At 33.2% G+C, this 17,596-nt stretch overlaps 1 protein-coding gene across 1 annotated transcript in view; it reads left to right on the forward strand.

Moving 5' to 3' along the window:
* The window catches only part of USH2A (usherin), a 702,118-nt gene that overhangs the window by 251,967 nt on the left and 432,555 nt on the right, over nt 1-17,596 (forward strand). The window lies entirely within an intron of this gene.

Here is a 17,596-nt window from a genome sequence, read left to right on the forward strand (position 1 = left end):
TTTATTTATTTATTTATTTATTTATTTATTTATTTATTTATTTATTTATTTATTTATTTATGAGAGAGAGACAGCGCATAAGCAGAGGGAGGAGCAGAAGGAGAGGGAGAAAGAATCTCAAGGAGACTCCTCCAGGGCATGGAGCCTGATGCTGGGCTCAATCACAGGACCCTAAGATCATGACCCGAGCCAAAATCAGGAGTCTGACCTTTAACCAACTGAGCCACCCAGGCACCCCTCCCTGGCATGTTTTGAGTACTAGCTTATTGCTCTACTCAGCCCGTGTAATGAGGAACCATACTTTTTCCTGGACTTGCAGCTGGGTATCTATATGACCCACTCATGTAAAAATGTCTACGTTGGGTTCCACCTTTCATTCCAGTTCTGCTCTGCTCTGCTGTGCAGCATCTCTTCATGATATCATACGGACTTCATGTAGGTTCGTAAAGCATTATGGTTTTGCTCTGTGGTAACCCTAATGTTTTTTATAATTTTTGAGTTTGTGATCTTTTTGTGACCATTCCTTTTTGATGAAAACCCTTTTTTTTGTGTAGCCCTTTTAGTACTTAGGATACTCATTGGATTCAGTATGAACTTACCTTATTCCAAACTATGTTCAATATTGAACAAGACTGTAACCAATATTCAGGACAGTAGACAAGGAAATGTGCAATTTTTATGAACTACAAAGCAGTGTCCACCGTTGTAATGAAGCACCTACATAAAATTGTATAATACGTGAGTTTCTTATTCTACAAATAGTCTAATTGATTGTTCATTGGGCTCACTCAGCCAAAAGTAGAGAGAAACTTTGTACAGACATCATTAGTTTTTCTCCATTTAGAGATTAATCATGAAGAGCCCTGGCTCTTTAATTCTGTAATTTGTATATTTAATGGGCTGCTGCAGAATCTATGACAGTAATTAGCATAGCCTGAAAACTCATTAATACGCAACAACATGATTAATGCAGCATTAATGCAAACATGACTGAAGTTATTTGGGTTATGTAGTAAGAAGATTAAAGCTAAAATGTCCTGTTTGTTTTACCAGTGGTGAATATAATAGGGTGGCAAAAAAAAAATAAAATAAAAGCAGGTATCAAATTAGTTATTTTAAAATAGGGGGAAAAAAACCCAGCAAAATTTAAATCAAAATGATTTCCTTTTCCACTTACTTCTAAAGTTTAGGGCATAAAATATTCTCTATTTTTCTACTTATTTGTTTATTCATAAATTTATCAGTAGTAAAGATGAGCTCATTCAACTTTTTGGTTTAATCTAGTTAATCTTTCAGCAGTTTTAACATAATAATTAGTCTTACAATGAAAAATTTTTAAATAATACCAATCTTTGGCCAATACATTACACATTTATTTTGAAACTAATATACATTATTGGCTTTGACAAATGGTGAAAAGAACTGTTCCTAATATAAAAGTCACATACCATGCTCTCTTATTGCATTTTATCATCTTAAGTAATGCTTAATACTTTAGAAGATACTACCATTTTAAGTCCATCTATTTCAATAAAGCTATCATTCATTTCATGTTAAATAATGAAAGATTCAATAATGTTTGGGGAGGTGAGACTGTAAAAGTTTTACTTGTTGTTCTTACCCTCTCATATTGTCATATTGAAGCCCATTTTAAATTTAATATAATATGCTTTATTGGTCCTGAACTTTAAACGAATTATTTTTCAATCTTGTCGTCATATGTCTGGCATTATTTATAATATCTGAAACAAAACTAGCATTTTCAGGTGCAAGCATCTTGAAAGGCTGACAATGTATATATCTGCTTTCTTGTGCTTGCTTTACTTCAAATCTATATTAGGAAAATGTTTTTTTTTTTTTCAACAAAAAATCAAGTGAAAATATACTAGATAGCTGGCTCTTGACTAGGCCTTGAGGAGGCAAAGTAAGTCCATTCTATCGTATCTGCACTTAGAAATGACCATTTTATAGGAAAGAAGCTTCTTTCAACCTAAGGATTTCAACTTATATGAACAAAACTGCACCACAGGAAAAACCAAACAAACAAACAAATCAACATTATCTGCCACCAACAGATGGCACTATTATTAGTGGCTCAAACCATGACTGGATTTGAGGGGCCAATAGATTTGCTAACAGACTTTCAGAAGATAGTCTATTTGTAATGAGAAGAGCCTCTGTAAATGCAATAAAGTGGTAAACATGCTTGATTTTCTTTAACTAGGGGTCTTGTCAAAATTTCTGTAAAACTTCTTTAAAATCCTGTATGTAGACTATTTCACTTAATTCAAATACATCTTCTTCCATGTAATTTGCATGTGTGAAATTAAGTTGTAGAAATTTAAAGCAACATATTTAGAGGAAAATAGTCTTTATGATCTCTATAATATTATATTAGACTAGCAAACCAATACTTACAAAACTAAGCAACTAAATTCTACTGAAATATACCAGTGTTTGACTTATTTTTCAAGGGGAGGACCTAGACACAGAGAGAAAATGCACCACTGGGTAAAATCATTTGCTTCTAATGTTTTATTTCACCTCTATGGTTTTTAGTGTACTAGAGAACTGTTTAATCAGACCATTACCAAATTGAATAAATGGCTACTTAGTGATTACTGGACTATTTAGTGATGGAGTTTTGAAGCTTCTTCTTATAAATAAGCTTTCTTTTAATATTTCATATAAGACCATCCTAATAAATGAAATGGAACAGAATCTATTTGCCACACAGTATCTCAGCCTTTTCTTTATTTCCATATAGTGATGAAACGACCAGACTTTCTTAGAATGTAGCCTGACCTTTTTCTAAGAAGTGATGCAGCTTGTTCATCCTATCTGCATGCTGCCATTAACAGTGTTTCTAATCACTGGTCCAGAAAACAGGAGAAATGAGACATTTTTGTTTTGTCCCGAATTGAACTCAACCAAGAATTTAATCCATGTAGAGAAACTTGTTTTTTTTTTTTTTTTTTTTTTCCCTATAGGTAAAATCCAAGGGGGCTGTTATTGGGGTCTTTAAAGAATTTAATCCATGTAGAGAAACTTTTTTTTTTCCTATAGGTAAAATCCAGGGGGGCTGTTATTGGGGTCTTTAAAGGATGGTTGAAAGGATGCATTGGTTCATTCATTGTTATGGAGATCAGGGATGGTCCAAGTTAATATGATCCAAGTTAGTATTCCCAATGATGTACATTGCCTGTAGGAGGCACTGTACTTTTCTGAGGTAGAGTAAGAACCTCCTGTAATTTTACACAGAACTACGTTCTATATTATAAAGGACTGTGTACTTGGAAGAAGTTTGACTGTGAGAAGGTTGTGTAGGTGAGGGTGCAGAGACTTTTGTTCTCACAGAGAAGCCCTGAGATTGTTCCAGTTGTAGATTCCCCTCCCTTCCTTGGAGTTGTGCAGGTATTCAAAGTGTTTCCGGTTACAGGCTTTATGTTTTATAATGAGTAAAATGAAGGTACTATACAGCCCTCTGTTGTTACTGTTAATTAATAATACCAAATCAAGGGCCTCAGAAAGCAAGCAAATTCATGGGCTTTAAGAATAATGATAATAGATAATACTTATATAGGGCCAAATGATTCAAAGTACTTTATACATATTAACTGATCTTACCTTCCCAAGAACCTTGTAAAAGAAGGAACTATCATTATTCCCATTTATACATGAGGAAAGTAAGTATAGAGAGGTTAAATAATTTGTCCAAGTTCACATGTGAATAAGTTCTAGAGAAGAGTTGGTATTTGAACTGAGACAACTGGATCTAACATCTATTTTTAACCAAAGAAATGTCTTAACAAAATGGAATAGGACCTTTGGAAGAAAAAAAAAAAATTGTTTTAACTCTATCAGTGCTGTAATGTAAGTTGGAGATCAGGTGAGGGCCAGGCAGTTACCTCCTGGTAGGCCAGCTTGAGGGAGGGACATATCCTATCCTGCATTCTCTCTTAAATACCATGGTATATGTTGTCAATTCCTTTTTACACTTTCCTCTTTTCCCTTCTCTTTACTTTCTGCAAAGGTAGTTAATATATTTTAAGTGGTTGAGAAGAGATGAAATTATATTAACTGATTAAAACATAAAAAAGTTCATTCATAAATAGGTTTATCTGCACACAAGCAAACATTTCCCTGATTGACTTACTTTCACTGAATTGAATTTACCTAATATTCTAGTGCCATGATGATACATTATTAAGAATGAATTAATAACCAAATTCAAATATATACATTGTTACCATGCAGATCTATTTTCCTCAAGTCCCATAATAATGTGAATTAATGAAAATGTAATTAAGTTGCAGAGAGAATGTACTCAGTTACATCCTAGAATTTACTTTATAGCAGTAAGAGCAATTACACAATGATATGGGCTACTACTAAAAGGATTATGGGATTTTACTTTTTCATTTGCTCAACATACATTTATTAGAATCCTAGTATTTTCAAACCACATCTTTGGAGGTAAAAAATCTTGGAGTCTGACCATATTTATAGATTAGATATTTCTTTGCCTGGAAGGAGAAGACTGGTCCCTTTTCATAAAATATCCTTTCTGGGAAGTCCCCCCAAATGCTACTGTAGTAAAACACTTGATCCTTAACAAACATGGCTGCCCAATCTATAGAAATCTACTAAAGGCAAAGTTATTCTAGGTAGCCAACAGACTTTCCTGTGCCCTACTTCTGATGAGCAAGTCAAGCGGAGTAGGACAGGGATAGACTGGCCATGGGTTTTATGGTTATGCTAAATTATGTCCATGAACCTTCAGGAGTATCCCCATTCTGTATTTATGTAAGAGACAATATGGTGTGATTATGCTAGCACACTCCAAATTAGATGTGGATTAAGTGTTGATCTACCAGAGGCCCATAAGTCCTTGGGAAGAGTCCTTGGGAGTCCTGATTTTGTTTTTCATTTGTCATAATGTTGAAAGTATAGCCAGCTCCTTCATCGTGTATTCCTTTACTCTTACACATAGAATTCTATCATATAAGAATCATGAAGTGATTATAACATTATCTTAGAAATGTAGGATCACAATCAGAAGTAGACATTTTGGCTTCATTTTAAACTAACCATATATTATTTGAAAGTGAAACAAGAAAATTTGTTTTTATTTTATTCCATTTCTGGGATCCTACTTTGCTTCAAAGGAGTCTGAAATATATCTTCATATTGGTCCAATTGCTTGGGATCCACTGAGGTTGTTACTAGAGAGATTTGGTGTAGAAAACCCAAAGCAAATGTCTTTAATGGTGCTTGGGGTCATTGAAAACTTTCAACCATTAGACTTGACATGAAAGACACAGAAATCATTGCAAGGTCAAGGTCATTCAGCAATTGTAGTAATGCTGCAAGTGAGTAGAATTTGATGGTTTCCCCAAAATGCTTGTTTTATAAAATAAAACAATATTTTAGTACATTTAATATACTTAGTATATTTAAAATAAAGTTTTGAAATCCCTTTTATTCAATACGAATCAATATAAATTTAATTCCATGGAATATGTATGCATATATGTATATATGTAAATATGCAACTGTATATATGAATTATATATGTATATGCATGTACATATTCATGGACCTAGATCTTCTTCAAGGTATAAAATGTGAAAGTAGAACTTACATATAGATATAGGTCTAAATGTTTCTTTCAAATTTTAGAAAGAAAAAATAATGATACAAACTCATTTTATTAAAAGATATATTCATAGCTGATATTTTTTTAACCTAAGCTTAAACACTTCATTTGCTAGACTCACTTGTTAAAATACTGTCCATCTTACAAGATATCAAGTTAAAAAATACTATTTATTTTAGGAAACCAAAATACATGCTGAATTTTCTATCTTCTGCTCTATAATTATTAGATTATAATTCACAATTCAATTGTCATTTAATAACATTCAGTTTATATTTTATATATCATGACTTTAGTACAGCAGTTTTCTAAAAGGTGTTCAAAAGTGGAGAGAGTTTATGTAATAGATGAAATATTATAGCTATTAAGGTGATTGGAATTGAACACATATAGTATATATAAAAAAGAGAGATGACAGTTTACAATTATTGGGTGCTGGTGGAAGCATTTGATTAAGATTAGCACTCTTCTCATATTTGTCCTTGGGGAATTCTGTTTTTGTGTTAATGATTATATAAATATTTGGGTATGAGGGCAATTTGGGGGTGTAATCTGGAGATGGGTGAATGGATAGACATAGATATATACAGATCTATGTAAATAGATCTATCTAACCATATCAATTTTTACCTAAAACTTCATGCAATATAGGACTGTAGTTCTATATTTGAAATAAGGATTAAAGCTATTCAGAAGATGAAACCATTTGAGCCATTCTTTGGTGACGTTTGCTGCCTTTTACAACCTTTGACTTGATTGTTTTTGATAATAAGAGTGTTTGTGTTGGTGGTTCCTTCTATGGGGAATTCCATTTCTCCATCATTTACTAGTCTCCTGAAACATTTCTTCTGGAAAACATTTTTTGACTATTCTTTCTTCCTTTTTGAGATGCACTATAGTCATGTTTAGCTCTGCCTGCCTCCCACAGAATGGCAACTCAAGAAATGAATGTTGAGAGAAAGTATTAAAGCATGTGAAAAACTACTGGAAGCATAGTTACCTGGAACAATAGATGATTGGATAAACCAAGAGTCACCCTGCTACTTAATGGGTAAAAAATGATATCAATTCTTACTAAGTCAGGAACAATAAATGATGATTATCATCTGTACTGCTATTTAATACTATTCTAGAAATGATAGCCCATGTGTTGGGACAAAAATAAAAGGTAGGACTATTGGAAGGAGTAGACAAAATTATTGTTTGTTTGGTTTTTCTTTTTTTTTTTTCAGAAAATGTTGGAGTATACCTAAAAAAGGGAGAGAACACCCGAACCTATTATAAGTGATTATAATGGTACGATAAGATGGTTAATTAAAATAAATGCACAAAAAAGTTTCTAATACTCAGCAATTACAAATCTAAAGGCGATCTTATTTATAATGGCAATAAGATATATGCAATTTTGTATAAACCTAAAAAGACATGTCCAGGATCAATTTAAGGAAAATAGAAAGTAGAAACTTATAATTATTTTAGTGTTAATTTAAAAAATGAATGAATCAAAGGCTTGTTAATAATAGAAAAGAAGGATACTGAGAGGAAGAATAAATTGTCAGATATTAGAAGTATTATAACATAATAGTATGGTATTCTATTGCTACAAAAATACATCAGTGGAACAAAATAGAAAGTGTGGAGAGTAACTCAGGAGAATAGATTTTAATATTTAATATTTAATATTTTACAGATGCATTTCAGTCAGTAAACATTCATTCAGCAAATACTTTTGAGCATCTATTAGGTGTCAGCTGTTGTTTAAATTGGGGAAAATGCAGAAGTAAATAACACGAAGTTCCTGCCTCACAGAATGTGTTATCTTTAGTTTTTAAATGTGTAAGGAAAAACCTAGGCTATATCCTGATCTCACACTGTATGTCAAAATAGATTATAAATAGAATATAATGTTAAATATAAAAATATGGGAAATGAACAGAAAAAATATAAATAAATAACAATTTTTGAGTTCAGAGACCTAATTATGAAAGCAAAGAGAGGGATATACCATTACTGAAAAAAAAAAAAAAAACCAGGAAAATGATACCTTTACTAAGAGAAGAGCACTTACAAACTAGTAAGAAAGACAAACAACACAACTTCCAAAGAAAAACTGGCAAAGAATTTTGGAAATACCCAAATGAAGAACTGTGATGAAAGAAATTCAACTTCAGTAGTCATCCTAAAAATACAAATTAAAATTAGAATAAGATCCCAATTTTAATCTAATGCCAGATGGTGTCTCCCAGATATGCCTGGCTGTATCTCCTCATGATACTGGAAATATTTTGCTTGACAATGGTTGCAAGACTTTAGATAAGATAGAAAGGAAATTAAGCAACTTGAGAAGTCTCTTGCATTGAAGTCGGAAATGAAAAGCGGTTAGATGAAAATTCTGCTTGATTAATTTATAAATTCACACACTACTGCAAGATCTTAGAGATCATCTAATCCAGTACCTCCATTTAAGATGAAGAACCTGAGGCCTGTTCTGGGCAGGAAATGAGGGTTCTGGTGTATGGATGTTTCAAAAACTATGTGGTGATATTGCTTCCTTGTATCTTTATCATTTGGAGATTAAAATGTGTGATTAGTGCTTATAACAGTGACATTCAGACAGTCACAGTTTTTAATTGTTCTTAGGAGGTAATAGAGGATTATTTTAAAGATGAAAGAGAGTCTTCTTGGTTTTATAAAGATTAAAATTAACTACAGTTTCCCAAAACTTACTACACAGTAAAATGCTACTCTTTTTATTTTTCTCTAGCATTCCCCTACTTTTTATCCTAATCTGTACTTCCAATGTAATTTTTAGAATGTTGATCTAATGTTTCCCAAGTTCTTTTGTGGTCATGGCTGACAATTTAATTTAAAAAATGAAGAAATAATGTGTTTAAATAAATAAGACAAAATTTTGGCATTCTAATAAAGAGTTAGCTATTTGGGGGTTAAATCCAGAGCATTTATAACATTTTCAGATTAGTTTTCAATTGTTATTTTGTCAAGTATCATCAGTAAAGATTTTGTTATTCATGTATTTGTAGGGCTGGTTACCATAAATATTTTATTAATGGAGACATTTTTAGCACCACCTAATGGCAGCCAAGTAAAAAGAAAAACCTTTTCCAATTTAGAGTTTATTTGCATAATTCAAATTAAGCTATATAGCAGAGTTGCTTATATATGAAACTGAAGTTTTACATTCCCTGATGTACCAAATAGGCTGCTAGAAATCCATCTCCAAGCCATTGGCTTGAGTAGAAATGATGCATAAGGGATATTTGATAATGAAACCAAGAGATTTCTGCTTTCTTTATGAGAACAAGTATAAGAAAATTTGTAATAAAATATCCCAATTTTATGTGAGGAGTTTTATTTTAATTTTAGGAATTTATGCATCAAGACTTCATTCTCCATACCCCAGTTAATTTCCTGACAAATATAGCTTGACTATTGCATTAGCGTATTTAATTTGTGTAGTTTTTCAGTAGTGTTCATAAAGCTTTGACCAATTTAATATACTAGTCTAATAAAGCATCTTTTACTTTCAGTAGATTTTTTAAAACTAAGAGTCATATCTTTATTTCTATTTATTCTATTAGAATTGTTTTTATTCAATGTGAGTTGAACAATGTGGTTTATATCAGAGATAAGTAACTCTAGCTTAAGCTGTACCTATTTACCTCATATGGTTCCTAGCAAGATTTGGGAAATCTGTTGACAGTCACATCCTTAGCTTTAGGATCAATGGATCTGGTTATGTTATACATCTGAAGGAGAGTTGTGATAACACCAGATTTGAATGTCCTTCATCCTCATCTCAGCACTTTGGCTTGATACTTCTTTCGGCTTTATTTGATCAAATAATCACTATTTTTAATAATATTGTCTCCTGTAAAATCCTATAAAATATGTAATTAATAGAATAGTCTACAAGCTGCCTGGATTCAAGAGAAATATGTGTGTATATATACATATATATATAGCTATATATATACATATATAGCTGTTGCTTTCCTATTCCCACAAAATCTCTTGTGTAATTAATGGGAACCTGTGCTTCCAATTTGGATATAGATGAGTGAAAAAGACTTTTACTCCCATGGTAACAAGAAAAACCTAGGCTAAATAAATATCACAATTTTCTATGAGGTTGTCAAAGAGCCAGTAATGCAGAAAACCCTGGATGAACTGAATTTTGGGCAGAAATGAATGCTTCATAGTTGATCAGAGACATGTGGAAGCTTCCATATCTGAGCGTGGGTACTTGGCCTCAGGGAAGTAAGCCTGATTTATATAGGGAGAATTTTCAGGATCAAGGAGAAATCAGCTGTGCATTAGACAACACTGTGTCTTTGTGAGATGAAATGGGATCTAGAAGAGATCCAAATGCAAAAAAAAAAAAAAAAAAAATAGGTTAGCCCCCAAATCCTACTATTGTCTAACTCATATGTTCCCAAGAAAGTGCCTATTGAAGAGGGTCTAGAAATGAACACTTATGAATTCTTGCAGTGATTGGATTCTGGAATTATAAAGGAATGTAGTCCAAACATGAGCCAAAAATATCTATAATTTCAACCCAATTTCCTGCCTGCTTAACTACAAATAAAATCAAAGCAGTGACATCACTAGTCATTTTGAGAGGTGTTAAGCACAGGTGAACTCAATCTAACTAAAGCCCAATTTCAGTTAAACACAGTCAACAGAGGTATATTCTCAGATGACCAAATTATTGAAATTGGAATGCAAAAAATTTATAGTAAGTATTGTAAATATTTTAAAGAATTTAAAGGTAAAGCTGCATATAGTAAAGGAAGAAAGAGTATTTTAGAAGAGAAATGGTAGCTCTAAAAAGGAATAAAGTAAAACCTACATTTGAGAAGTAAAAATATACAACAAAATCTTTATTGAGTGGGCTTAACAGAAGGTTAATGAATTTGAACACAGATAGTTATGAAATAAACAAAAACAAAGAGAAAAAAGATTGAAAAAATAAACAGAGGATCAGTAACTTGTGGGATAATATCAGGAGTTCTAACATACATAGAGATGAGGGATTTAGGAAGAAAAGAAAGAAAATAGGCAGGAAAAAATATTTGAGGAAATAACTATTGATAAATCTTCATATTTTATGATAAAACAGCAACCTACAGATAAGACAAGCTCAGGGAATTCCAAACAGGATAAATACAATGAAAGCCACATCTTACGTATATTATAGTCAGATTACTAAAAACAAAAGATTAAAGAAAAAGTAAACCAGCTAGAGAAAAAAAGATATATAACATATATACAATGAAAAGAATGATGGCTAACATTTCATTAGAAATAATACAGGCTACAGGTAATAGAATGTTTTTGAAAACAATAAAAGCCAACCTGAATTCTGTATTCAGTGAAATATTATTCAAATACCAAGTTGGGAAACATTTTAAGATAAACAATAACTGAGTTAATACCTCATGAGTAGTTCTAAACTACAACAAAGGCTAAATAATTTTTTTCAGGCTAAAGGAAAATAATACCAGATAGAAACTCAAATCTAATGAAGGAATAAGGGAAAAGGAAAATAAAAAAATATATATGAATAAGTAGAAAAATATTTTCTTGATTTCTTTAAATGATATTTGACTGGCAGAAGCAAAAATATATATTCTGCATTTCACACATATATAAAAGTAAAATTCATGACAACACTAGCACCAAAGAGCAGAGGATGGCATATAGAAGTATGCTACTATAGAGATCTTGTGTGTGAAGTGATATAATATTAATTTGTGGTAGAATATTATAAGTTAAGAATGCATATGATGGTCCTTAGAGTAACCATTTTAAAAAGTTTAGCTATTTAAAATTAACTCATTTCTAAATAATCCATGAATCAAAAAGAAATCACAAGGGAAACTTTAAAAATTGAAAATTTAAAAGTTAAAAAACCCAAGTACAGCATATCAGCTTTTGGAATGCAGCTAAAGTAGTGTTCAGAGAGAAATGTATAGATTAAGTAATTATCTTAGAAGAAAATGATCCAAACCTTTCCAAGTTTCTTATTAAAAACTCCAACAAAGAAGTAAACCCAAATAATAAGAAACAAGAAATAATTTAAGATACTATGAGATATCAGTGAAATAGAAACAGATAACAAAGCCCAAAGTAGGCTTGCAAGATTATTGGGAGGTGGAGGCCAGCATGGGGAGGGGGGTGACTTAGAACTGTTTTCAAAAATCAATCAATATGGTTCACCACATTAATAGAGGAATTAGAACGAAGGAATTAGAACATATCAATAGATGTGGAAAGCATCTGACAAAACTGAACACGTACTTATAATGAAAACTTTCAGCAAACTAGGAATAGAGGGGAACTTTCTCAGTTAGATGAATGACTGCTACAAGTATCCTGTAATATAGTGAAATATTGCCTGCTTTGCTTTTCAGATAGGAATCAAGTCACATTCACATTTTACTCATGGTCCCAGCCACTGCAATAAGGCAATAAAATATAATAAAAGGCATAAATATTGGAAAGGAAAGGAATAATGTCTTTGTTTGTATTTGACATGGTTATGTATGTATGTTTAACAAGTACTAGAATAAGACAAATTCAGAAAGGTTGCAGTATAGAAAGTCAATATAAATGAAATTAATCAAATATATTAGTAATAAACAATTAAAAATGTAAAAGAACATTTAAAGGAGCATTCAAAACATAGTACATTAACAGGGGCGCCCAGATGGCTCAGTTGGTCAACCATCCCACTCTTGGTTTTGGCTCAGGTCATGATCTCAGGAGCCGGTGGGATCGAGCCCCACGTTGGACTCCATTCTCAGCATGGAGTCTGCTTAAGATTCTCTCTCTCCTTCTCCCTCTGTCCCTCCCCCCAACTTGTGCACATATTCTCCCTCTAAAAAAATAATGAATTAATTAATTAAGGAGAATACTGGAGTTGATGAGTGCTATGGTAACAGGTAAAGCAGAGGGGTGGTTAGAATTGTTAATAGACCAATCCTAACCAGCCAATCAGTGAAGTTGGGATTTGAGAAAAAGACCTGTAGAAGATGAGGTAGTAAACCATGAAGAGATACCTGGGTTTCTTATGGGTTGTTTGTCTTTTTCTTATTGATTTGTAGGATATATTCTGGATATTTACCTGTTATCAGAAATATGTGTTGCAAATATCTGCTCCTACTACGTTAGTTGTCTTTTCACTCTCCTATTCATGCCTTTTGTTAGACAAAAGTTCTTAATTCTGATACAGTATAATTGATCACCCTTTCTCTTTCTATTATAATTTTACCTCATTGTTCAAGAACTCTTTACCTATTCCATGGCCTTGTAACTGTATTGTTTTTATGATTAAATGTTTTAAGTTATAAAACATTTGTATAAAAGTTAAATATTTTCAGCTAAATCTTGGATTTTTAGATTTTTTTAAATGCTAGGCCATGGATGTATGTGTATTTTATTTTATTTTTTTGGAATATTTATTTATATATTTGAGAGAGAGAGAGCACATGCATATAGAGGGAGAGGGAGAAGTGGACTTCCCGCTGGGCAGGGATCCTGACCAAGACCCTGGAATCATGACCTGAACCGAAGGCAGATGCTTAACCAACTGAGCCACCCAGGAGCCTTGTATGTGTATTTTATACATCTATGTATCTCAAGAACCTAGAAGAGTGGCTGCACAAAGTATGTGTTCCCTAAATATTTCTTGAATGAATGAATAAATATTGAGATAGGAGAATGTTCTATCATTTCTCCAGACATTTGAAACAAAAATATTGAACTTTAGAATATTTCCTGATTTTTCTTTTAAATCAAAAATCTAAATTTTAGGCAAGTGAGAAATGTATGTTTTTCACTCTTCTATTCATTTTACTCAGAATTGCTCCTTAATACAAACCTTTAAGGTAAAAAAAAATACTTTGGTACTGCTTGGCTCTGGTCCACATGTCTTCTTATTCTTGGGACAGGATGAAAGCACATTCATAAGGCATAGGGGAAGAAGGGTCAAGTTCAATCACACAGCTATATTTATTTATTTTTATTTTTTTAAAGATTTTATTTATTTATTTATTTGAGAGAAAGAGAGACAGAGAAACAGCATGAGAGGGGAGAGGGTCAGAGGGAGAAGCAGGCTCCCAGCTGAGCCGGGAGCCCGATGTGGGACTCAATCCCAGGACTCCGGGATCATGACCTTAGCCGAAGGCAGTTGCTTAACCAACTGAGCCACCCAGGCACCTGACACAGCTATATTTACAGCTTCTGCTCTGTCAGTGTACCACGTATCTGTTTCCATTCTTTTGCCCAACACAAGTCCCATGGCTGAGCCTAAAATCAATAGATGGGATATATAAATATATAATCTTCTTACAGGAAAAGGGGGTGTGATAATGTTGAACAATTAGGTATTTTACCGTTCTGTCTTGTGGTAAATTCAATAAACTTTTCTTTGAAATATTTTATATATTCATCAAAAGATTGTTATAGTTATATGCCAATACACGTATTTGTGAATTTAGTTCACTCAAAAAATTGATTATATGATTTAAGGCATTGGGCTCAAAAGATAGGACTTATCTATATCTATGGCACTATTATCAAGAACATGAAGTCTCAATGGATGTGTGAATTTTTCATTTCTTCATAGAAAACATGCAAAAAATTTCATCTTTGTAATGTAAGCAGAAAAATGACAAGACTGAATTATTTGAAAAAGCTAAGGGAAAGTTGACTATACAACATTAAATCAATTTGCCCTCTATTATACTAAATCCTCCCTTTTCACAAGAAATTTTCCTTGTTCTGTGTAAAGTATTATATTTTAGTTGGGCTAAAAGTGCTTTTCTTTGTTATATAAGTGTAAAATTTAAAAATTAAATGTGTCTGAAAAACACATGCACTTGCATATCCCATAAGTGGCATATAATATTAGTTGATTTATTCCCACATATAACTCAAATAAACATTCCTGTAATTCTTACTCTGATTCCATTTCATTCACCAAATTTCCCATCAGTCAGGAACAAATAATTGTATTTCTAGATTGAGCAATTATTAATTTTATTAATTTCTTCCCTCATTCAAATCCTTGCTTTTGCTCTCCAGTCAGCTCCCACATAGGTGCCTCCAGCACACTTATAGAGAGTTTTATTATCTTCATGTCCTGAATTGTAGCTATTTTTATGAAATAACCTTCAGTTGTTTAATTTTAAAGCAATAGTTTTAATTATAGTATTTGATACCACATATACAATTTTTTAAAAAAATGGTAATAGATAAGATGTCTGATGGGGAGAGCTACTCTATACCCAAAGGAGAGAAGATTAAGAGAAGAAGGGTTAGTAGAAATACAGTTGTTCTCTAGTCAGAATGTAGACCACACTTTGGCCAACTCTATGCTTTTGCTGGCAGATGTTTCCTTCTTTTACCTGATTGGTCTACCCTAATAATTTATTTCTTTGCCTCCCATTTCTTTATCAGTTTTTTTGTGATGAGTGCTTCGCACCCACTACCTAGTCATCCATTCTCTCAATCCTTATCACCTGGTCATTTGGGCTCTGAACCATTCCATTCCATTGAAAAATATTATGTCTAATGATTGCTAATTACCAGCTCTGTAATCTTTTCTTCAGGTCTAATTATTCTGGACTTACAGGAAGTGTTACATGGTTAACTAACTTTGCCTTCTTAAAGTTCTCTCTTATCTAGGCTTCCATTTTATGGTATTATCCTTGTTCCAATTTTGTTATTGTTTTTTTCCTTTTCTTTTCTTAAATGGGGGGTGCATTTCCCCTAAAGGTCCTTTTTCTTTATCTACATTCTGCCTCAGGGAGACATGGATTCTTGACAGGTGATCACTAATTTATTTTTCTTGCTCCATCTCTTCTAAGATTTAGTTTCTTGTTTCCCAATAATGGATTGTTTTTGTATCATTAATATAAACACATTGTGCCCCAAACTGAACTTATATCCTCAACCCCATATTTTCTTCTTTTACCTGACCTTTCTATTTCTTTTTGATGCTTTTTCCCTTAGTAATTGATGAAAAGAATTCACCATTTTGTCCCACATCATCACCTCATATCAACATGTCTTAATGAGTTTCTTCTGAAATATAGAGAGTCTATTCTTTCAATCCATTTAGTTACTTGTCAGTTCTTAATTAAAAACTTTATCATCTTATTCCCCCAGAGCACAGTGATATCCTAACTGGTTCCTCTGTGGCTAAATTATCTGTATCTTTTATACATGCCCCCATTAGTTTGGTTGCCATAATCCTGACTTGCAGCCTCTTACTCCCTTCCTCCACCCAAGGCTTAATGCCTTCCTTTAGTCTATAGGATAAATTCTAATAGGGAAGCTCAACCTTTTCAGTCCATTTATTAGGAAAGAGGAGCTAGGAGCAGGGGTTCAAATGAGTTTGAATACCTAGGAATGATTTGTTGGGATGAACAATTTTATTCTGTGGTGTCAGAGACATGCTGGGATTGACCAGGTACAAGTTTAACAACAAGGACATAATGTCCTAGCAGCCAGGAGGAAGAGAATCAGAATGTGAGGCAATGCAATATCCAAATGGGTAGGACAAGTATGTTTAAAAGGGCCCAAAGCATAAAATCTAGAAGCCGAAGATGCAGAAGTTGAGAAGACCAGCCAGGAAAAATTTGAGTTGACTCTGGAAAGTCTGAAGTCCATATTCCAGGCTTACCTTTGCTGGTGTTAAAAAATTTCACTCTAAAGATACTTATCACACAACCTGCCTTTCCATCTTTGTCTTCTATTCAAACTTCTCAGGCTGGATAATCTATGGCAGACAGGCCAAGATGTGGTCTTGCCCATCTCTCCAGATCCATCTCTTAACTCCTGCCCACACATGCAACATTCCTTAATAATTTCCATACCTCTAGCCCTTTGTAGAGTTTTCTCCAAAGTCCTTTCTACTCTCAGAAAACAAGCCCCAGCTTCATATTCTCTGTGAAACCTTCCTCAATCCCTTTGAATCAAATTATATCTTGTATATATCTCTATATCACTTATCACACCTCATTATACATTTTTGTTTTGTCTTTTTCCTCAACTAAAACTTAAGGTCAGGCACTGGCTTGTCAGTTTTTCTTCTTTACTGTGCAGTGGAGTATTCAACAAATGTTAATGTTTCATTGATGCGTAGTTAAAAAATGACAATTTGATACGAAATGACTTCTGCTTTCCTGCCTCCACACCTATGCTAAAACTTCCCCCTTACCTCTGATGCACCTCTCCCCTGCCTTCTCCTCCTCCAGACTCTCAAAGGATTCAATAAATGCACCTAGATACCATATAATGAACTGGGGGTGGAAAGGTGAGTCAGACATGGTTCCTGCAGTAGTTGCAGTCTGTTGAACTCAAATTAAAACCCCACTTATGTAGGACCTTTGGTTACCAGACCAGCCTGAAGGGACCTCTCTCACCTTCAAACCTTCATAGTTCTGGTTGACCGTATGACTACTCAAATCAGTATTCACTAATTATTTAACATTGTGATCATGAGTTGTTTTTGATTCTCAAGTAAGTTCTTGACCTCTTATTTGATTCTCATCATACAATTTGTTAAGACACATTTTTTTATTTCCAACTAAACTGGGAATTCTTTGAGAACAAAGACTGTACCTCTTAAACTTCTTTGCCGGTTTCAATACATTAAGCAAAATGTGTTACACACAAGGAAAGGTGCTGTAAGTGAGTGGGATACCATGTGTTGAGATCATGTAGGGTAGTGGGAAGACATCTTAGGAAACAATCACAAGCTTCCCCTGCTTCCTGAGCTGGGGAAATTCCTGTAAGACAAGAGCATTGTGTGTCTAGGGCAGTAGGTGATCTGAAGGGTGAGGAAGACCCTGAAATTCTGAAAGCTGCAGACCATTTGGTTACAGGATCCTGTTTCAGAAAATTGGC

Source organism: Mirounga leonina, unplaced genomic scaffold (genome assembly GCF_011800145.1).
Source record: "Mirounga leonina isolate KUSES-001 unplaced genomic scaffold, KU_Mleo_1.0 Mir_154, whole genome shotgun sequence".
Lineage (NCBI taxonomy): Eukaryota > Metazoa > Chordata > Mammalia > Carnivora > Phocidae > Mirounga > Mirounga leonina.